This window comes from Trifolium pratense, unplaced genomic scaffold, assembly GCF_020283565.1.
Source record: "Trifolium pratense cultivar HEN17-A07 unplaced genomic scaffold, ARS_RC_1.1 scaffold_60, whole genome shotgun sequence".
In the NCBI taxonomy this organism is placed as follows: domain Eukaryota; kingdom Viridiplantae; phylum Streptophyta; class Magnoliopsida; order Fabales; family Fabaceae; genus Trifolium; species Trifolium pratense.
Genome location: NW_025721046.1, coordinates 245,730 through 266,812, shown reverse-complemented (window position 1 = coordinate 266,812; position 21,083 = coordinate 245,730). Strand labels below are relative to the sequence as shown.

Genomic DNA, 21,083 nt, shown 5'->3' with positions numbered 1-21,083 from the left:
CAAATATGAGATGATGGTGGATTTTGACACTTATCGAAATAATCTTGTTCATTTCATTGACAATTGAAACTGATATGCTTCCAGGTGCAAGATCCAACCAAAAATAATGTAAGATTATATTCCGGTTTAATAGAAACAATATTAACCCTAGACTTTGACGGAATATTATACTCAGGTTCAAATTGTAGCACTGTTAACCCTAATCTTTCACTACTAGAAAAATTCAGATTAGGACGGAATTTTGGGACGGAATATTTTTTCGTCACAAAACAATATAATTGGGACGGAATTTGCGACAATATTCTGTCCCCAACGTTTTTTCTAAAGGATATATATTATCTTGCGACATAAATTATTTCTGTCTCAATCTCGTGACAGAATTTATATTTCTGTCCCAAATTTAAGATGAAAGTATGTTTTCCGTCTCAAATCAGTTTTATTTTTTTCAGTCCAAGTATTAAATTTCTTCTTCTTGTAATTTTCTTTTAACTTTTCAGAGGATAGAACACGAGATAAGTGAGAACCCTAAGTACCTCTCTCGCGCCGCCGTCACCTGAGTTCTAGATCTGCATCGCTCCTTTTTCCGCCTCAAGCTTCATCCCACTCCTCCATCTCTCCATTCCTCCATGTGTTGATAAATTTGTTGTTTCTTCTAGATTTACTAGCAATCTTCAACAATTCTCGATTTCAATCTGTGTTTTGATTTCTTCTACTTGTTTGATTGTTTCTATTCTTAGATCTAACTGATGTTGTTTTGATTTATCATCCTAGTCGTTCTCCTTCCGTGTCTCCGGCGTGTCTGCGACGTTGCTCCTTGCGTCTCAGCTTCCTATTTCTGGCGGTGCTTTTCGTTCCTCCTGTTGCTGGCAAACCAAAAGAAGGTTGTGATAATTTTTCTGTATTTTTAAATTTTTATATATAATATATTGTTGTGTATCTCTGCAATGCATATCCTTTCATGTTTATCCTTTTATGACTTTGTAAGGATTTCCCCATTGAACAGACGACAATGAGTAGTAGGATTTGTCTTTGGTGATTATGGCAAAACTTTCAGGTACAATTTTGCATTCCCTAAGTCATAATACTCTTTTGTTTTGCTCAAATTAGTTTTGCCAATATGCATAATTTCTAGTTGATGATTCTGGTTATTTTATTATATCTATAAGCTCCTTAGTCCTTAAATAATTTAGTCAATTGCTCAAAAAATTGGAAAATTAAATTGGGCTTAAGTTTAGCTATGTATGTATTTTGTCAATTGAATCTTCATTCATGGTGGGATATTGAATATGAACACTTACCCTTTTAATTTGAGACTTCATTTTAATGGTCTGTGTTTTCCTCATTTGTTAATTTGATTGTTTAAATTTCTATGGATCTTAAGTGTTTGTATAAAGAGAATGAAAGCACAAATAATTATATTGTTGTGCATGCATTTGGAATTATAAGCTCATTCCTTGTTTTTCATAGTATACAAAGATAATTGGAATTTTGATTCAAATTCTTAATGGTTCTTCCAACATTTGTTGAAAGTTCAAAACCATTCCTTTTTATTCATCCATCAATGTCTTCTTCAATAAGATATTTATACAATGTTCAAAATCATGTGAATCTCGGTAATTAACACAAAGACAAACTCAAGGCAATTGTAGTTGTAGTAGCCATGAATAGGAATAACTCTTGACAACTTTCTCTACAACAGTAGTCAAGGGGTGTGTGTGTCTTAAGTTATGATATTTGTATTTACACAAACTTGGATAAGCATGGGTATGATTCTAAGTTCAATGTTTCTTGGTTTTGTGTGGTCTTCATGACTTTCGCTCACTACTTAATTCTTGTATTTTCATAATCATAACATAACTTTGCTTTTTTTGTTTCTTAGGACATTTCACAAACCACATGATGATTTTATCAAAGGAAATCTCACAATCAACCATTGTTCATATGTGATTCCATCAACTTGTCTACTATTCTTATAGAAGGAAGAACATCAAGTTTTTCTTGGTTCAAGTATAGTTTGTATAGATCTGTGCAAAATATTGTACTTTATTTGTCTTGAATTTTTATGTAACAGTTCTTCCATTGGTGTAATTGTTGTTGGATATTGTTGTGGGTTTAATTTAATGAAATATAAAAGCTTTGCGTTTATGATCAACTTTTTTTTTGTTATTCAGACTTGATTAACATATATGAATTTTTATTAATCATTATTTTGTAATTATTGATGTTTATAAAAAAATTAATTTCATAGAAAAGCTATATAAAAATTGCGACGGAAATTTTAAATCCGTCACGAATTTAGGGACGGATTGAAAGAATCCTTCAAAAAAAATTATTAATTTCTGTCCCAAATTCTGTCCCAAATATGCGACGGAATTAAATATTCCGTCCCAAATGAATTGCGACGAGCGAATTGCGACGAAATATTTTTGTCACAAATTCCGTCCCAAAAATATTTTGGGACGGAATTTTCAACTATTGTGTGACATATTTTTCCGTCCCAAATGAATTTTTTTCTAGTAGTGTTTGACTGAGGGTTAAACTTCGACTGAAGTTAATGAATTAAAAAATATATATACAAATAAAGTAAATTTTAAAAATAAAGTAAGATTATACCCCCGGGTCAATTGAAGCTTTATTAACCCTATACTTTGACGAAATATTATACTCCGGTTCAAATTGAAGCACTATTAACCTTAGTCTTTGACTGAGGGTTAAATTTTGACTAAAGTTAATGAATTAAAAAAATTATATAAATAAAGTAAATTTAAAAATAAACTAAGATTATACTCCAGTTCAACTGAAGGACTATTAACCCTATACTTTGACGAAATATTATACTCCAGTTTAATTGAATCACTATTAACCCTAGTTTTTGACTGAAGGTTAAACTTCGACTGAAGTTAATGAATTAAAAATAATTATATAAATAAATAAAAAAATTTAAAAAAATGTAAGATTATATTCCGGTTTGACTGATGGTTATAATTCGGCTGAAACTGGACGTATTTAAAATCCACAATAAACATGTTAAAATCTCTAATTTGATGGTATTTAGTGTCATTTTCGATTTTAATTCTCTATATTTCATTTTTTAAATAAATAAATAAATTCAAATATTGATTAGTAAATGAATGCTCATATTCCAAATACTAATGTCCACTACCTGTGTGGGTTGACGGGGTTCCCAACGTACTATATGTGATAGAGAGAAAGTAAAATAAGTTGTTGTGCATTAATAGTTCCCAAAAAATATTGTACGAAAGAAAAACATAAAATTTATATTTAAAAATAAATAAATAAACAATTTTTGGTAAGAAAGTTAAAAATATATCGATTATATTTATAATAAAAATAAAATATACTATTAGAAACTACTTCTAAAATATGTACAAAATTAAAAATATTATTTTTATTCATTTTAATTTATTTTAATTTATCTATATTTCATATTCAATATTTAGGTTGTATGTAATTAAATTTAAATAAAATATTTAAAAAATTATTAAGAACAAATTGGTACAAATAGAAAATCAAACTAAAATTAGTAGTTATATTTTGTATTCTCATTTTATATTATGGTAAAGACCAATAACTTTTGCAATTTGTTTGAAAAGAAAAAACAGTTAGAACATTATAAAAAATAAGGGAGAAAAAAACTGTGAAAAGAAAAGCTAAAATAACCATCAACAGGCTTTGGCAGGGATAGAACACACCATCCTGCCAATATGAAACGAAACACGCCACCAAATGGACTATATAGCGCTTTACAATTTGTGACGGAGGCCTACATATGTATATATATATATTTGTCAAACATAAATTGTTTTTGGAGCCTAAAGCTAGGGCTTGGGCCGCTTTATCCTTGGGCCGGCCCTGCAGATCGTAATAACATTCTCATCGAAACCTAGTTTTAATAACGAAAGAGTCATGAAGTTTGTCTAAACCTAGTCTCATTTTACCCGTTCAATATCACCTAATTGGATTAACAAACAAATGAGAAAAAGAATTTGGAACATTGAACTCGAAATGTATATACAGTCTCAAACCTAATTTTAACGAAAGGGCATGAAGTTTGTCTAAACCTACCGATTTTATGAAAGATTTCGAATTTCATCAATCTGACCGTTGAATATCACCTAATTGGACTAACAAACAAATGAGAAAAAAAATTTTGATCTTCGGGTTCCAAATGTATAGACTGGTTGTAATAACAGTCTCACCAGATACCTAGTTATAATGAAAGGGTCATAAAGCTGGACTAAAACTACCTATTCCGACTGAAGATTTCGAATTTTATCAATTCGATCGTTCAATATCACCTAATTAGACTAACAAACAAATGAGAAAAAGAATTTTGATCACCGGACTCCAAATATGTAGACATATCGTAATTATAGTCTTATCGGAAACATAATTTTAATGAAAGGGTCACGATGTTTGTCTAAAAGTTGGGTCAATAGTGTTCAAGTTGATTTGGAGTTAGAACTTAAGTCAAATAATAATTTATTTTTAAATTTTACGTTATTTATATAATTTTTAAGTCATAAACTTCAACCGGAGTATAACTCGTAGTAAAAAACTAGGGTTAATAATAATTTTGAACCGAAGTATAATCCATAATCAAATACTATGATTAATAGTGATTCAGTTGAACCGGAGTATAATCTTAAATCAAATTATGTCTTATTTTTAAATTTTACTTTATTTGTATAGTTTTTAAAACATTAACTTCAAATTATAACAATTAGTCAACTACCACACTTAATAGTGTTTTAGAATAATTTTATGTAATTAAAGATGATACATGTACTCCCTAATCAAATATAAATTATATTAACATTTGATTCAAAATAATTAAGTTGTCTAAACATTACACAATTCATTTTAATCCATATAATTACATGTTTAAAATGACAAATATTATTTTTTTTTTAAAAAAAAGACAATATAGTGTATTAATCCTAAAAGTTCAGAAACAAACATATATTCATAAGGTGGGAAAAAACTCACATAAATGAATACAGCCAAGTTAGTAGGTCATGGGTTCGAGACTCTCTTCATCTGTACTTTTTCCTTTTCTGCCTTGAATTTCAAGGCAATTTAAAAAAAAAATCACAAAATGTTGTGAACAGGTATCGAACTCGCACACGTGCTATATAGAGATAAAAACTTCTACCACTCGGACATGTGAATAAATCATTAACATTTCTTGCGTCATATGATATATATTAAATCAGCCTTGATAAGAATATATATATATATATATATATATATATATAAATTAACATCATCTTCAATCTTCAGTCGGGGTCAATTCAAACCAGTTTCAGAACCGCGATCCAAGCTTAAAACCCGACAGTATCATGTCCATTTAAACGGCGAAAATAACAATTAATTATCCAGAAACATCACAAAAACCATTTACAATACACTTATGATTTTAATTTTGATTCAAATGGTCTAAAACAAAAAACCTAAAATTAAAATTTTCAAAAACTTAACAGTTTAGCAAGGCAGTTACGCGAACATCAACAAATTCGTTGATGAAGTGGTATGTTTGTTCTTATTTTTCAACGTTAAATCCAGATCTATTCATTTTATCGATTGATAATTAACTCAGATCTATTATTTTCGTATTTTTTTTTTTTACGTGTTTTTCATGAAAAGATAACTCAAGTCAAGAAAAACTCCAGCCACTACCTTCAACCATCTACACCATGAACTTCTTTTAATAAATCAGATCCGATCAATCAGGATGAGGAAGAAGTTTTTTTTTTTTTTTTTTTGATTTATTTGTGAACATTATATTGGAAGAAGAAGAGATTATTTTTTATTTTTTAATAGGAATGAAATAAGCAATTTGTTTGAACAGAAAATGATGATGTTGTTGTGATATTGTTTCAATTGATTTTAACAATAACAACTAAAATTAATAAAACAATATAAAGATCGAGATAATTATGTAACTTTTAATATCATAGGGACTTATTTACAATATTAATGGACATGAAGATGCATAATAAATAATATGTACCATATAATCCTATGTGGCATTTGAACAAGTATACGGTATACATACTTTTCTATTGGCCACGGTGGCCATCTTATCAATGAGAGGCCAATTTTGTGGCCTCACGCTAGAATTTGCCTTTATCCATTACCTAGACATAGGATGTGTTTGTGGTTGCCACTGTCTGTACCAGTCTCACACACACACACACAATGGCTCTTTCCTCCCCACTTCAGAACCTCTCTTCATTAATCAATCCGCACGGCATCGCCACCGCAACGGCACAGACACCAACACGGCGTCACTTGGCAATTCAAGCAGCGGCCTCCTCCTCCGACACAACAACACCTCCCTTCAAGTTAGCAGTTATGGACAAGGAAACTTAGTTCAACCCAAATGGACTGGAGAGACTCCTCTCTCTCTCGCATGGTTCGAGCTCTCATCTCTTTCAAACCCTTATACTCTATCCTCAAGCTCGGTGCTAGACAAGTTTTAGCAGTGGCGGAGCCAGAAATGGTGTTAAGCCCGGGCACAATTTTAACCACAAATGCACAAATATTTATTGGTTTAAGGTTTTCGGATCGATCAGATGGTTTTAAACTAATAATATATATTATTTATATACTTAAAGGGTGGGTCTTGTTAACATGTGCCCTAGGGGGCACATGTTAAGATATACCAAAATAGAAATTCATCATTTAATGATACAAGAAATTTAATGCTTCAAAAGTCAAAATGCACAAATTAGCATTTAATAATTTCTATTTTTGCTTCCTTAATATGTGCCTTAAGGGCACAAGTTAACATTCTCCATACTTAAATTATAATAAAAGTAATTAATTTTAAGAATTTCATCTAAATATTTGATTCATAATAATTATATAAGTAAAAGTCATAAATTCCCCACAATCCTACATATAAAAGAAAGTATAATTACAACATATTTTACATATTTGAGATTAACACAAAAGAATAATATTTTTTGGTGAACACTTCGGTACACGTATTATGTGGACGTGTACCGGTACACCGCTGACGTGGTTAACGAGTGGCAAATATTTAATGCAGATTTTGTTTCTTTATTAAATTTTCTATATTAAACACTAGTTTTAAATATTTGCAAATATATCTTTCACATAAATGTAATCACTAGTCATGTTCCACAATAAATCATGCATCAAATCTTCCAACTTAAATTTTCACTTTTTTAAAGATTCAAATATTATAATATCCTATAAAATAATATGATTTTAGTATTTTTTTTTTTTTTTGAAAAACATATGGTATTTTCTGGAAAAAAAAAAACAAACGTATGAATTTAACAACTTATTATTATTATTATTATTGCATCCAATGGTGATTTTAATATTTCAATATTATTACCTTTCCATTTTTTAATATTATTAGTTTATAAAGTTTAATATATTTACGGTTGAATCATTAATAGATATAATTATTAAAATACATTTATTTTATTTTTTAAAAAAACTTATAATTCTTAATATGTTTATATATATTATTGTAATAAGGTTAATTTTTAGTGTTTTCTAATATTTTATTGGTTAAATAGGTTTTTTTCTCTGCAAAATTACTAAATTTAATTTTTTGTCTTCATAAAAAAATGTCATGCTTTCATCCCTACAAATTGTTTATGTATGCAATTATCGTCATGTTGTTAAGTTGATGTATTTATCATAATTTTGCAAATACGTATTGAGCATTATAAAATGTTTATCCAAAAATAAGAAGCTCAATGTGATTTTTAAGTCAAAATATTTGTTACTTTTATCTTCATATTTTGATTTCAAAAACTCATATTTAATTCATTTTATTTTGAAAAATGCTATAGTTTTGTAAATAAACTTTTTATATTGTTCTAGAAATGCTTGATTGTCAAAATTTAAATTCATAAGTTATTGTTATTTTAATTAGGTGATATTGAACGACTTGATTGAGAAAATTAGAAATCCTTAATGAAAGTAAGTATAATTATAATGGTAGTATTTTTGAAATAAATCAAAGTTGAAAGATGTTGTTAACTTTTGTTTAGAAAGGTAGTATCGTTGAATAAAATCGAAGTTGAAAGATAATGTTGATTTTTGCTTAGAAATGTAGTATTTTTGAAGAAGATCGAAGTTGAAAGATGTTAATTTTTGTTAACTTTTGTTAATTTTTGAAAGATGTTGAATGACATTAAAGAATAAAGTTGGGATGTTGTTTTACATCTTTATTTTTATTTTTATTACTTTAACAAGATGAGTGAGTGGAGTGTCCGTGGTTCGAACCCCGACTCTTGCATTTAAAATGTGATGTCCCTACCAACTGAGCTAAGCTCAAGGAGACTGTTTGTTGGGGGGTTCTAATTCTAATCTAGATAAATTCTAATATGGACCACTTCATTAAGCGGTCCATTGTGGACCTGTCATGAATAACATTATAGCGAATACGAATTTTACAAAATCCACTGTTGGATTGAAAGTTTATAACATATCAAATGATTTTCAATTTTTCTAAATTTTTTTTATGGATGATTTATATGATATAAACTTTCAGTCTAACTGTAAATTTTGAAAAATTCGTATTCGGTAAACCACTTCTTCAAAATCACTAAATTGGGATGTTGGACAATAGATACTTAGAAATTGTAATTTAATGGTTAGTCAAACAGATTGCGGTACCATTCGCAGGATTTCTGTAAATACCCGAAATGGAATGATGGCAGAAAGAATTTTGATACAAACATAACAACTGTGACTAGGGAAATCAAATTTCTCTGAAACAATTCAATACCACCTAATTGGAATGACACACATATGATTCAAATTTTTGACAATATAAACGCCTCAATATCAACTAGTTTGATTAATTGTTACTCAAAAAACCTATTTATCAAGAACTGATAATTAGGTCTCTACCAATTCTATCATAAGAACTAAGGAATTAAATTGACCAAATTGAAATGAAAAATATTTATGAATTTAAATATCGACAATCTAACAGTTTAATATCAAGTAGTTAGATTTACTATTACAATAAAATATTTAAGTATATTAAAAAATTTAAGTTTTTTTGTACAAAAAAATAATTATATGTGTTAATGGTTAAATCATACGTTTTTTTTTTTTTAGAAAATATCATTTGTTGTTCAAATACTTAAAATTATATTATTTTAAAGGATATTAAATAATATTAAATTATTTGAATCTTGTTAAAAAAATGTGACAATCTAGATTAAAATATTTGATGCATGTTTGATTTATTCTGGAACATGATTGATGACTATATTTATGTGAATGATACATTTATAAATATTAAAAAGTAATATTTAATGATGAAAACTTAATAAAGAAACAAAATCCGCAATAAATGATTGCCACCTATTAACCACCTCAGCGGTGTACCGGTACACCTCCACATAATACGTGTACCGAAGAATTCACCATATTTTTTTGGTATTTTGGGTTATACTTAAGCATGAGGTAAAAAATTAAAATCAAATAAAAACAATAATAATACATTTGTTTACTATTTTTACCATATATAAAAAGGGAAACAAAATTGATATTTTTAGTATTTTTTATAAAGATTTTTTGTGATTTTTAGATATGTTAAATAAAGAAAATAACATAAAATTAACTTAAATGAAATAAAGGGTAATTTTGATAATATATATGTAAAAAAATAAAGAAAACAAAACCAAAATAAACATAAAGTTTTGAAAAATGATAGGAAGTTGGGAATTGAACACAGGCCTCCAGTGTGACCAATTCATCTCTCAGGCACTGAGCTAGTATGCACGCTTGTGTCTAAATAAGGCTTCATTAATATATATAAATATATATTAAAACAACCCTTTAATCTACTGTTCATCATCTTCAACCTCCAAAACAACCAAAATCATAAATCGAATTTTTCAATTCTAGCACCAAATTGGACAATTAAATATACCATTTTGCTCAGAATTTCATGAGGATTATGAATATACACTTAAATTTTATTAATTCTTACTCAAACATTCGAATTTTCAGATTAAAGTAACAACCCTAAAAAAAAAAAATTGGGTGCCGAGCCCGGGCACGTGCCAGGGCATGCCGGGTGGTGGATCCGCCCCTGAGTTTTAGTAAGGTTAATCATTTATTCCCTTCACTTTGCTTCACATTTTTCACAACCAGTAGTAATTTGGTAACATTCTTTCAATAAAGTTTTTTTGGATGTGATTGTAAATGCACAGTACAGCTGAGAAGAACAACATACCTTGGAGGGAAATGACTAAAGAGATTTTGGAGTCAGAAGTTTATAAGGAGTTGGATGGCATTCAAAACCAATCTTTAGTATATCCAGATTGTAATTTTATCTTAATTTTTTCCTTTCTACTTTTATATTTTTAATTTTCATGTTTCAAATGGATTGATGGATGGTCTGTTTGTTTGATTTAATGTACAGATTATTTGTATCCATTTCATGCATATGATGAAGGGAATCTTACATGGCTAGTAAGTGAGATAATTCTAAACTTTAGTTTATGTCAATGAATGTTTTGATTTGGGCACTCGACTCACTCCTTTCTTGATAATCAGATGCCCTACAAAGTGTTCCTCTTTGGTAGCTGGATTGGTTGTGGTTGTGTATGAAACATTGACACAAACATCAGACACGACACTAATACTATTTAAGAGTTGTGTTTGTCAAATGTTACACATTATAGTTGTAAAAATGTTCCCTGTGACTTGTCATCCATCCAAGATATGCATGGTAATTGGTAACAGACAAAGCCAAAAAATGTTCCTACTGGACCTTTTGCACTTTGTAATAAGATTTAGTTTAATCCTGTGTACATTACTATATGTTCATGCACATTTATAATGTTATATGCATTTTTTTCCGCTCTTTTGGTCTTTGGCAACCATTTGAATCTTAGGGGCGTTCTTGACTGTGTCTTTAGTTAAATAGACTATAATGTGGATGGATATCCTAATTACTGTTGGCTTCCTTGCTGAAATTCCATAGAAAATATCATTAAGAACTGTATTATTTGATGATAGGCAGCTGCAGAAGCAGAGGCTGCTACTAAGTCAATGGTAAGACGAGCAATTCCTGACGCTTCTTCAGTAGATGAAGCGACTCAGATCCTGCGTGGCAATTGGCTTAGTGCAATTGAACAACACCATCTACAGCATTCACAAACATCCGTGATTGGTGACATTCTAGACATCGGATGTTCTGTTGGAGTAAGCTCAAGATTTCTTGCAGACAAGTTCCCTACAGCTAATGTCACTGTGAGTTGTTAATGGATCAAATTGCTTTGTCAATGCTATGTAAAATTAGCCTAATGCATGGTATGTACATGGTTTATGATGGAAATGTTTGTTCCAGGGGCTAGATATGTCACCCTATTTTCTAGCTGTGGCTCAGCATAAGGAAAATAGAGGAACGCCTAGAAAAAATCCTATAAAATGGATGCATGCAAATGGGGAAGACACGGGCTTGCCTTCTAAATCATTTGATCTTGTATCTATTTCTTATGTGGTATGTCGTTTTGTTCTTTTATTTAGTCCTTTAAATTCAGAGAATGCCACAATGCACTTTTATCTATATACATTTTATTAGTTAACAAAAGATGAAAGTAAGCAGTACTGTTATGCAAATAATTTCTTGATATGTGATATGGTGACTGCAACAGAAGTCCATAAGCTTATAGATTTTGAAAATTCTTACACTCGAACTCGCTGTTTAGAGACTAATGTTTTTTAGTGTTCTTGCATTAAATCAATTGTGGATTATCAATTTTTTTAACACAATATACATGAAAAACCTTTTTATAGAGAACATATCAATTTGCAAACATATAGGTGCTGTTTTTCCTGCAAGACATAAGTCCTAAACGTCATACAGCTGAATGATGACATCTTTGGAATGTTTTTCACGTGTGAATTAGTTGATACATATATTTGACTACTTTAACAACATTTTGTTTTTTTTTAACAAAATATTCAGTGGATTTTATATTCTGGACTCCTCAAATTTATGCAGTTTCATGAATGTCCTGCAAGAGCTATAGTGAATGTAGTTAGGGAAGCATTCCGTCTCCTTCGGCCTGGAGGCACATTTGCTATGACAGATAATTCGGTATATAAAACCATCATAAATTTTTTTTCTTCATTTTATGCTCCTATCACAAACACTAATATCATTAATATTGCTTTCTGCAGCCAAAGTCAAAGGTCTTACAGGTATTTTTCCATCTTTTCTTCTTGACCATATTTTATAATTAATAGAGCTTTTTACATAGCTTTTCCTTTTATTGGGATGGGATTAACTGTAAATATTAACACGTAGTATGTTATTAACTAAGTCAAATTGATTAAGAAAAGAATATGATTTTGGTACTTTGGAGCATACTAGAACATTATGCATTGTAGATTACCTTTAAACTAAATTATTCAGTTTGACGGATAAAAACTTTGACTTTTTTTTTTATTTTTTTATCTTATTAACTACATTAGAATGTTAATATGGAACAATACATTAACTCTTTATACTGCATAATATGCTTTTAATTTTTATGCAATTAGAAAGTGAGAGTTTATGTATACAAATCTGATTAAAGAGCTTTCATGTAGCTTATGGTACATTGTTGTCCAATAGGAACATCGTCAAACTTGTTCACTTTTTTCTTTCTTCAATATGTCTTGTAGGAGTTATCTCCAGTCCTGTTTACATTGATGAAGAGCACGGAACCAGGGGTGTACGTGGGCCGGATTGGGTTGGGTTTGGCCAAAACCCAAACCACATATGGTACTCCGGGTTGGGTTTAGTAAAATAACCACCCGTTATAAGATTAGGCCGGGTTGGGTAAATTCACTAATTTCCGGGTTGGATTGGGTTGGGTTGTGGGTTACCCAAATTATTTTTCTATTTTTTTTATATTAAATATCTAAATGTTGAATCATCATATTTTTTTCATAAAAAACAACTCAATCAATGTATTTTCTTGAAAAATGGGGTAACTTTTTTTCACTATAAAAAGTAATCACCCATTTTTTTGTATAAATCTATTAATTTACGGGTTGGATAGCGTGTTATCCAAATAATTTTTTTGCTTTTTTTAATATCAAATGACTAAACCATGAATCACTATATTTGTTTATGAAAATTATTCAATTTTTTAAAATTTTAAAAAAATAATGCGAAAAATTATGATTTTTGTTCATAAAAATTATTCAATCTTTTTGATTTTCGTAAAAAATAGTATAACTCATTTTCAATATAAAAATATTTAATAATCAAATGAAAAAATCTTTAGTATTTTCATTAAAAAAATTCAAGAAACATAGCATGAGTGGGTTAGTGGGTTTTTTGGGTTGGGTCAGGTTTTACCCGAAACCCGATTTTTTTAATGGGTTATTCATTTTTGAAATCCATATCCACCCACTTGCCCGACCCAACCCACTTTTTTGGGTTGGATTGGGTGGGTTTTACCGGGTCGACCGGATTTGCCCAACCCATGTACACCCCTACACGGAACCGTTTCTTGATGAGTACTACTTGACTGATATGGATGAAACACTGAAGGAAGCTGGTTTTGTGAACATAACATCAATTCTTACCGACCCTAGGCACGTCACGTTAACGGCTACTGTGCCTCAATCTTGGGATTTTTTGAAACATAAACAACTTTTTAGTTTAATAAAAAGCCCTTGGTTTATGCATTTATTGTGTTGTTTACTTTCGATTAGAAAACATCTCTTGGCTAAGGAGAATTATATGAAAGTGGTAGATAAAATCATGTATGTATCAATGGTTCTCAAAGCAAGGCTTTCTTGCGTCTTACATTTTTGTTTATTTAGTTGTTTTATGCTCTCTTTTTTTTTTTTATAAGCGTTTTATGCTTTGTTTGTTATGTTATATACTTATATGGTACTCCCTTCGACCTTAATTAAAAGCAAAAGCCAACTATTCAGATTCATTAAATAATCAATGTATCTGGTTTATAATATTCAATGAATCTGAAAATAAACTTTTACTTATAATTAAGGCCAGTGGCGGAGCCAGAAATGGTGTTAAGCCCGGGCACAATTTTAACCACAAATGCACAAATATTTATTGGTTTAAGGTTTTCGGATCGATCAGATGGTTTTAAACTAATAATATATATTATTTATATACTTAAAGGGTGGGTCTTGTTAACATGTGCCCTAGGGGGCACATGTTAAGATATACCAAAATAGAAATTCATCATTTAATGATACAAGAAATTTAATGCTTCAAAAGTCAAAATGCACAAATTAGCATTTAATAATTTCTATTTTTGCTTCCTTAATATGTGCCTTAAGGGCACAAGTTAACATTCTCCATACTTAAATTATAATAAAAGTAATTAATTTTAAGAATTTCATCTAAATATTTGATTCATAATAATTATATAAGTAAAAGTCATAAATTCCCCACAATCCTACATATAAAAGAAAGTATAATTACAACATATTTTACATATTTGAGATTAACACAAAAGAATAATATTTTTTGGTGAACACTTCGGTACACGTATTATGTGGACGTGTACCGGTACACCGCTGACGTGGTTAACGAGTGGCAAATATTTAATGCAGATTCTGTTTCTTTATTAAATTTTCTATATTAAACACTAGTTTTAAATATTTGCAAATATATCTTTCACATAAATGTAATCACTAGTCATGTTCCACAATAAATCATGCATCAAATCTTCCAACTTAAATTTTCACTTTTTTAAAGATTCAAATATTATAATATCCTATAAAATAATATGATTTTAGTATTTTTTTTTTTTTTGAAAAACATATGGTATTTTCTGGAAAAAAAAAAACAAACGTATGAATTTAACAACTTATTATTATTATTATTATTGCATCCAATGGTGATTTTAATATTTCAATATTATTACCTTTCCATTTTTTAATATTATTAGTTTATAAAGTTTAATATATTTACGGTTGAATCATTAATAGATATAATTATTAAAATACATTTATTTTATTTTTTAAAAAAACTTATAATTCTTAATATGTTTATATATATTATTGTAATAAGGTTAATTTTTAGTGTTTTCTAATATTTTATTGGTTAAATAGGTTTTTTTCTCTGCAAAATTACTAAATTTAATTTTTTGTCTTCATAAAAAAATGTCATGCTTTCATCCCTACAAATTGTTTATGTATGCAATTATCGTCATGTTGTTAAGTTGATGTATTTATCATAATTTTGCAAATACGTATTGAGCATTATAAAATGTTTATCCAAAAATAAGAAGCTCAATGTGATTTTTAAGTCAAAATATTTGTTACTTTTATCTTCATATTTTGATTTCAAAAACTCATATTTAATTCATTTTATTTTGAAAAATGCTATAGTTTTGTAAATAAACTTTTTATATTGTTCTAGAAATGCTTGATTGTCAAAATTTAAATTCATAAGTTATTGTTATTTCAATTAGGTGATATTGAACGACTTGATTGAGAAAATTAGAAATCCTTAATGAAAGTAAGTATAATTATAATGGTAGTATTTTTGAAATAAATCAAAGTTGAAAGATGTTGTTAACTTTTGTTTAGAAAGGTAGTATCGTTGAATAAAATCGAAGTTGAAAGATAATGTTGATTTTTGCTTAGAAATGTAGTATTTTTGAAGAAGATCGAAGTTGAAAGATGTTAATTTTTGTTAACTTTTGTTAATTTTTGAAAGATGTTGAATGACATTAAAGAATAAAGTTGGGATGTTGTTTTACATCTTTATTTTTATTTTTATTACTTTAACAAGATGAGTGAGTGGAGTGTCCGTGGTTCGAACCCCGACTCTTGCATTTAAAATGTGATGTCCCTACCAACTGAGCTAAGCTCAAGGAGACTGTTTGTTGGGGGGTTCTAATTCTAATCTAGATAAATTCTAATATGGACCACTTCATTAAGCGGTCCATTGTGGACCTGTCATGAATAACATTATAGCGAATACGAATTTTACAAAATCCACTGTTGGATTGAAAGTTTATAACATATCAAATGATTTTCAATTTTTCTAAATTTTTTTTATGGATGATTTATATGATATAAACTTTCAGTCTAACTGTAAATTTTGAAAAATTCGTATTCGGTAAACCACTTCTTCAAAATCACTAAATTGGGATGTTGGACAATAGATACTTAGAAATTGTAATTTAATGGTTAGTCAAACAGATTGCGGTACCATTCGCAGGATTTCTGTAAATACCCGAAATGGAATGATGGCAGAAAGAATTTTGATACAAACATAACAACTGTGACTAGGGAAATCAAATTTCTCTGAAACAATTCAATACCACCTAATTGGAATGACACACATATGATTCAAATTTTTGACAATATAAACGCCTCAATATCAACTAGTTTGATTAATTGTTACTCAAAAAACCTATTTATCAAGAACTGATAATTAGGTCTCTACCAATTCTATCATAAGAACTAAGGAATTAAATTGACCAAATTGAAATGAAAAATATTTATGAATTTAAATATCGACAATCTAACAGTTTAATATCAAGTAGTTAGATTTACTATTACAATAAAATATTTAAGTATATTAAAAAATTTAAGTTTTTTTGTACAAAAAAATAATTATATGTGTTAATGGTTAAATCATACGTTTTTTTTTTTTTAGAAAATATCATTTGTTGTTCAAATACTTAAAATTATATTATTTTAAAGGATATTAAATAATATTAAATTATTTGAATCTTGTTAAAAAAATGTGACAATCTAGATTAAAATATTTGATGCATGTTTGATTTATTCTGGAACATGATTGATGACTATATTTATGTGAATGATACATTTATAAATATTAAAAAGTAATATTTAATGATGAAAACTTAATAAAGAAACAAAATCCGCAATAAATGATTGCCACCTATTAACCACCTCAGCGGTGTACCGGTACACCTCCACATAATACGTGTACCGAAGAATTCACCATATTTTTTTGGTATTTTGGGTTATACTTAAGCATGAGGTAAAAAATTAAAATCAAATAAAAACAATAATAATACATTTGTTTACTATTTTTACCATATATAAAAAGGGAAACAAAATTGATATTTTTAGTATTTTTTATAAAGATTTTTTGTGATTTTTAGATATGTTAAATAAAGAAAATAACATAAAATTAACTTAAATGAAATAAAGGGTAATTTTGATAATATATATGTAAAAAAATAAAGAAAACAAAACCAAAATAAACATAAAGTTTTGAAAAATGATAGGAAGTTGGGAATTGAACACAGGCCTCCAGTGTGACCAATTCATCTCTCAGGCACTGAGCTAGTATGCACGCTTGTGTCTAAATAAGGCTTCATTAATATATATAAATATATATTAAAACAACCCTTTAATCTACTGTTCATCATCTTCAACCTCCAAAACAACCAAAATCATAAATCGAATTTTTCAATTCTAGCACCAAATTGGACAATTAAATATACCATTTTGCTCAGAATTTCATGAGGATTATGAATATACACTTAAATTTTATTAATTCTTACTCAAACATTCGAATTTTCAGATTAAAGTAACAACCCTAAAAAAAAAAAATTGGGTGCCGAGCCCGGGCACGTGCCAGGGCATGCCGGGTGGTGGATCCGCCCCTGATTAAGGCTGAAATAATATTTGATGAAGAATAGGAAATTAGGAATGATGTTTGAGAAGGAAAAGGCGAAAAGCAAACGTACATAACAAGAAAATAGTGCACTCTCGAATGAGACAATGGATAGGCAGGGTAAGGGGGACAGCCGGACAGCAGTATTCTTTGTAGTTATCTTACGTTAAAGCCTATTTGGGGACATTATTTGTAGTTGTCTTGCGTTGAAGCCTATTTGGGGACATTATCCAAACTTGGTTGTCAATACAAAGGCATTGTTGTTTGAAATTAAGGCCTCCCTAGCTACACCCTACAATCTCTTTGATAGATATAGTATTAGCGGGTGTAAGGTAGTTTGGCCTAGCTTTTTATCCTTTTATTTTTTCTAAGAAGTAAGAAGCTAGGCCAAATAATAATTTTTAAAAGCTCTACTAAGAAGAAAAAAATAGCTTCTATATTTTAAGAAAAATTATAATATATTATTAAACACATCTTTTAACCTTATTATAATAAAATAAAAAACAACTTTTAACCTTTTTTTTAATAAAAAAAGTAAGATTTATCAAACAACTTTAATTTTAGTTTTAAAGCTATTATTTCTAGCTTTATGATTAGAAGAGCTTCTACACCAAGAAAAAGCTGGGTCAAACGGTAGTACGGTACATATTGAGTTTATATTGTAGTTAGTCCACTAGCGGACCTAGGGGTGGGTTGAGGTGGGTCACGGCCCACCCCCACCCAATTTTTTTTTATACGTATAGTATTAATTTAAATGTATTATTAATGATTTTAAGTCACTCAATATACATATTTGTACAAAGATAAAATTAGCTATTGAACTGCCATATATAAATATGACATAAAAAAATATGTTTAATTAATATTTAATTTTTTAAATCTTGTATTTTCACATTTGTTGCAATTTTAGTCCTATCTCAATGTTTTTTTCTTCCTTTTTTGCCGTAAAAATAGCGAATTTTAATGCCAAAAAAAATGTAAATTTTGGTCCCAAATTTGATATTTCATCTCAAAATTCAATATTATCACCTTTATGAAAAAAATCACAATTTTTAGAGTAAAAATATAGATTGTTGGTACCAAAATTATAACATGAAAATAGAGGGACCAAAAAATTCAATTTGAAAATAGATTGACTATTTTTCGGCCCACCCACAATATTTTTTCTGTTTTCGCCACTGGTTTAGTCATTTTAAGTTTGTTATATATTTTTTATGTAATCTTTATTTTCTGATGCAATGTTATGCAATTCTTATTGGAGCCTTAGCCTCCTTTACTTTCCCCTATTTTTGTATATCTATTGTTAATACTCTTTACCCGCAAGGTGTAGAGATTAGGTTCTACAATGCATTTACTTTTTAGGATTAAATGTGTTTTTAGTTTAAGTAAATCACGAATTTTCAAATTTAGTACATATATTTTTCTCCTAAGTTTAAATATGATTTTGATCCCTGTAATATAGGTCATTTTGATTTTGGTCCCCGTAAAAAATAAATTTTTGATTCATACCCTGTAAAATTACAAAAGTTTTAAAAAAGCCCATGAGTTGAATTTTGAGCTTAGTTGGCCAATTTATGCTTAGGTGGCAGATGCTGACTGTACCAAAAATGATGACTAAGCATTTTTAATTATTATTTAAATATTAATTAATAAAATATATTTATCATTTAATTTAATATATATATATATATATATATATATATATAGAGAGAGAGAGAGAGAGAGAGAGAGAGAGAGAGAATGTATACTATGAGAATGAATTGTAACCATTAGATTTGAATGATGGAGTAGGATTAGAACATCATTAAGTGAGTCATGTGATTGTCATGTGACATTATCATTTCAATTCAAATTTCTCTCTCCTTCACAATCAGAATTATTCACCGTGTTTCTTCTTCTTCTTCCCATTGTCTTTCCAGCTCCTTCTCCTTTCTGGCCGCCGTCTACTTTTCGACCGCCGCCTTCTCTCTCCCCGACGGTCGTCTCGCTCTCTCTCTCTCCACGAGCTGTTCATATTCTCCCAATTTGTTCCTCTTTCAATCTCTCTGTCAAAGATCTCTTTTTTACGTGTTTATGTTTCAATCATCTCTTCTTTTTCAATCCATGAGATTCATTACTATTTCAATCTCTACTTCTTTCTCACCATTAATGATGGCATATAGTTTTTTCTACAAAATAAAAAAACGATGGCAACTAGTTTCAATAAGAAGAGGTTAACATCCATGATTTTAATCTAGTTCTGGATCTGTCAAAAAAATCTGGACAAATCTACATAAACTGATGATTTTGGCAATGGAATGAAGAGAACAAAACAATGAATAAATCTGATCTCTAATATATTTGACCTTTATTTTGTTATTTTTTTCATATGTAATTAAATAAAAGAAATAAAAGAAAAGTGAAACGAGATTGGCAGCAATACAGATTAATGGCGTTGGGTGAGCTTGGAGAAGATGAGGAGATTGGTGGTGGGCGGATTCCCCGCCGTGTTAGAGACACAGTAGAAAGATGAAACACGCAGAAGAAGCAAGAGAGAGAAAGCGGGTGAAAGAAGGAAGAGAGAGAATTGAGGGTTTGTGATAGACTAGGGTGTCACATGATACACCTTTAGTGTTTTAATCTCAACCCTTCATTTTAAATCTAATGGTTACAATTCATTCTCATATTCTCATATAACTATATCATTCTCATAGTATACATCCTCTCTCTCTCTCTCTCTCTCTCTCTCTATATATATATATATATATATATATATATATATATATATATATATGGCTATTGCTGGGATACACCCGTTATCTTTTCTAAAGGTGTATTTTAGCAAAGGACACCCAATTCATTTCTTTTCAAAAGCAATTAATTAAATTTATTTATAGGTTGATGTATTTTTCGATTCTTTATATATTTATTTTCTTTGTTCTCGCTTTTCTTGTCGGTTCCCTTCACATGTCCTCTGCAGTTTATTTCTCCATCATACTTTCTTCATGATCTCCCTTTGAATCAAATGGAAACAATTTTATATTTTTCGAATAAAAATGTTAACTTCCAATACAATATAAGAATGGTGCATAACCTGGTTAAATCAAAAATGCCCTTGCTTAAAAAACTGTCATGTGTCCCAAATGAAGGCATTTGTTGTCCAAAAAAAATGTAACTGAACTAAAAGAACACTAACTAAGCCATTTAATTGAGCCAATCAAGCTATTTTCATTTGTTGTGAGAGGGTAAGTAACTTTTTGTCAAGCCAAATGCCCAAACATAACCAAACCAGTTTGAAAGGAAAGATTCTTTTGTGTAAAAGTACACATGTGACAATCAACTTTTTCGGTTTTCAATGTGTGACCACATTTGAAATTCAAATTTTTTTTCCCTCTCTTCACTTACTCAAAATTCTATATCATCTTTGCTCTTT

The 21,083-nt window shown here is 29.1% G+C and overlaps 1 long non-coding RNA gene and 1 pseudogene across 1 annotated transcript; both read left to right on the top strand.

Moving 5' to 3' along the window:
- Positions 1–331: 331 nt before the first annotated feature.
- LOC123901255 lies at positions 332–2,145 on the top strand. The gene is made up of 4 exons (XR_006806667.1): positions 332–411; positions 498–881; positions 1,004–1,054; positions 1,880–2,145. It is a non-coding gene; the product is annotated as an uncharacterized LOC123901255 (long non-coding RNA).
- Positions 2,146–6,176: 4,031 nt separating this feature from the next.
- LOC123901247 lies at positions 6,177–13,680 on the top strand (annotated as a pseudogene).
- The last annotated feature ends 7,403 nt before the right edge of the window (positions 13,681–21,083 follow it).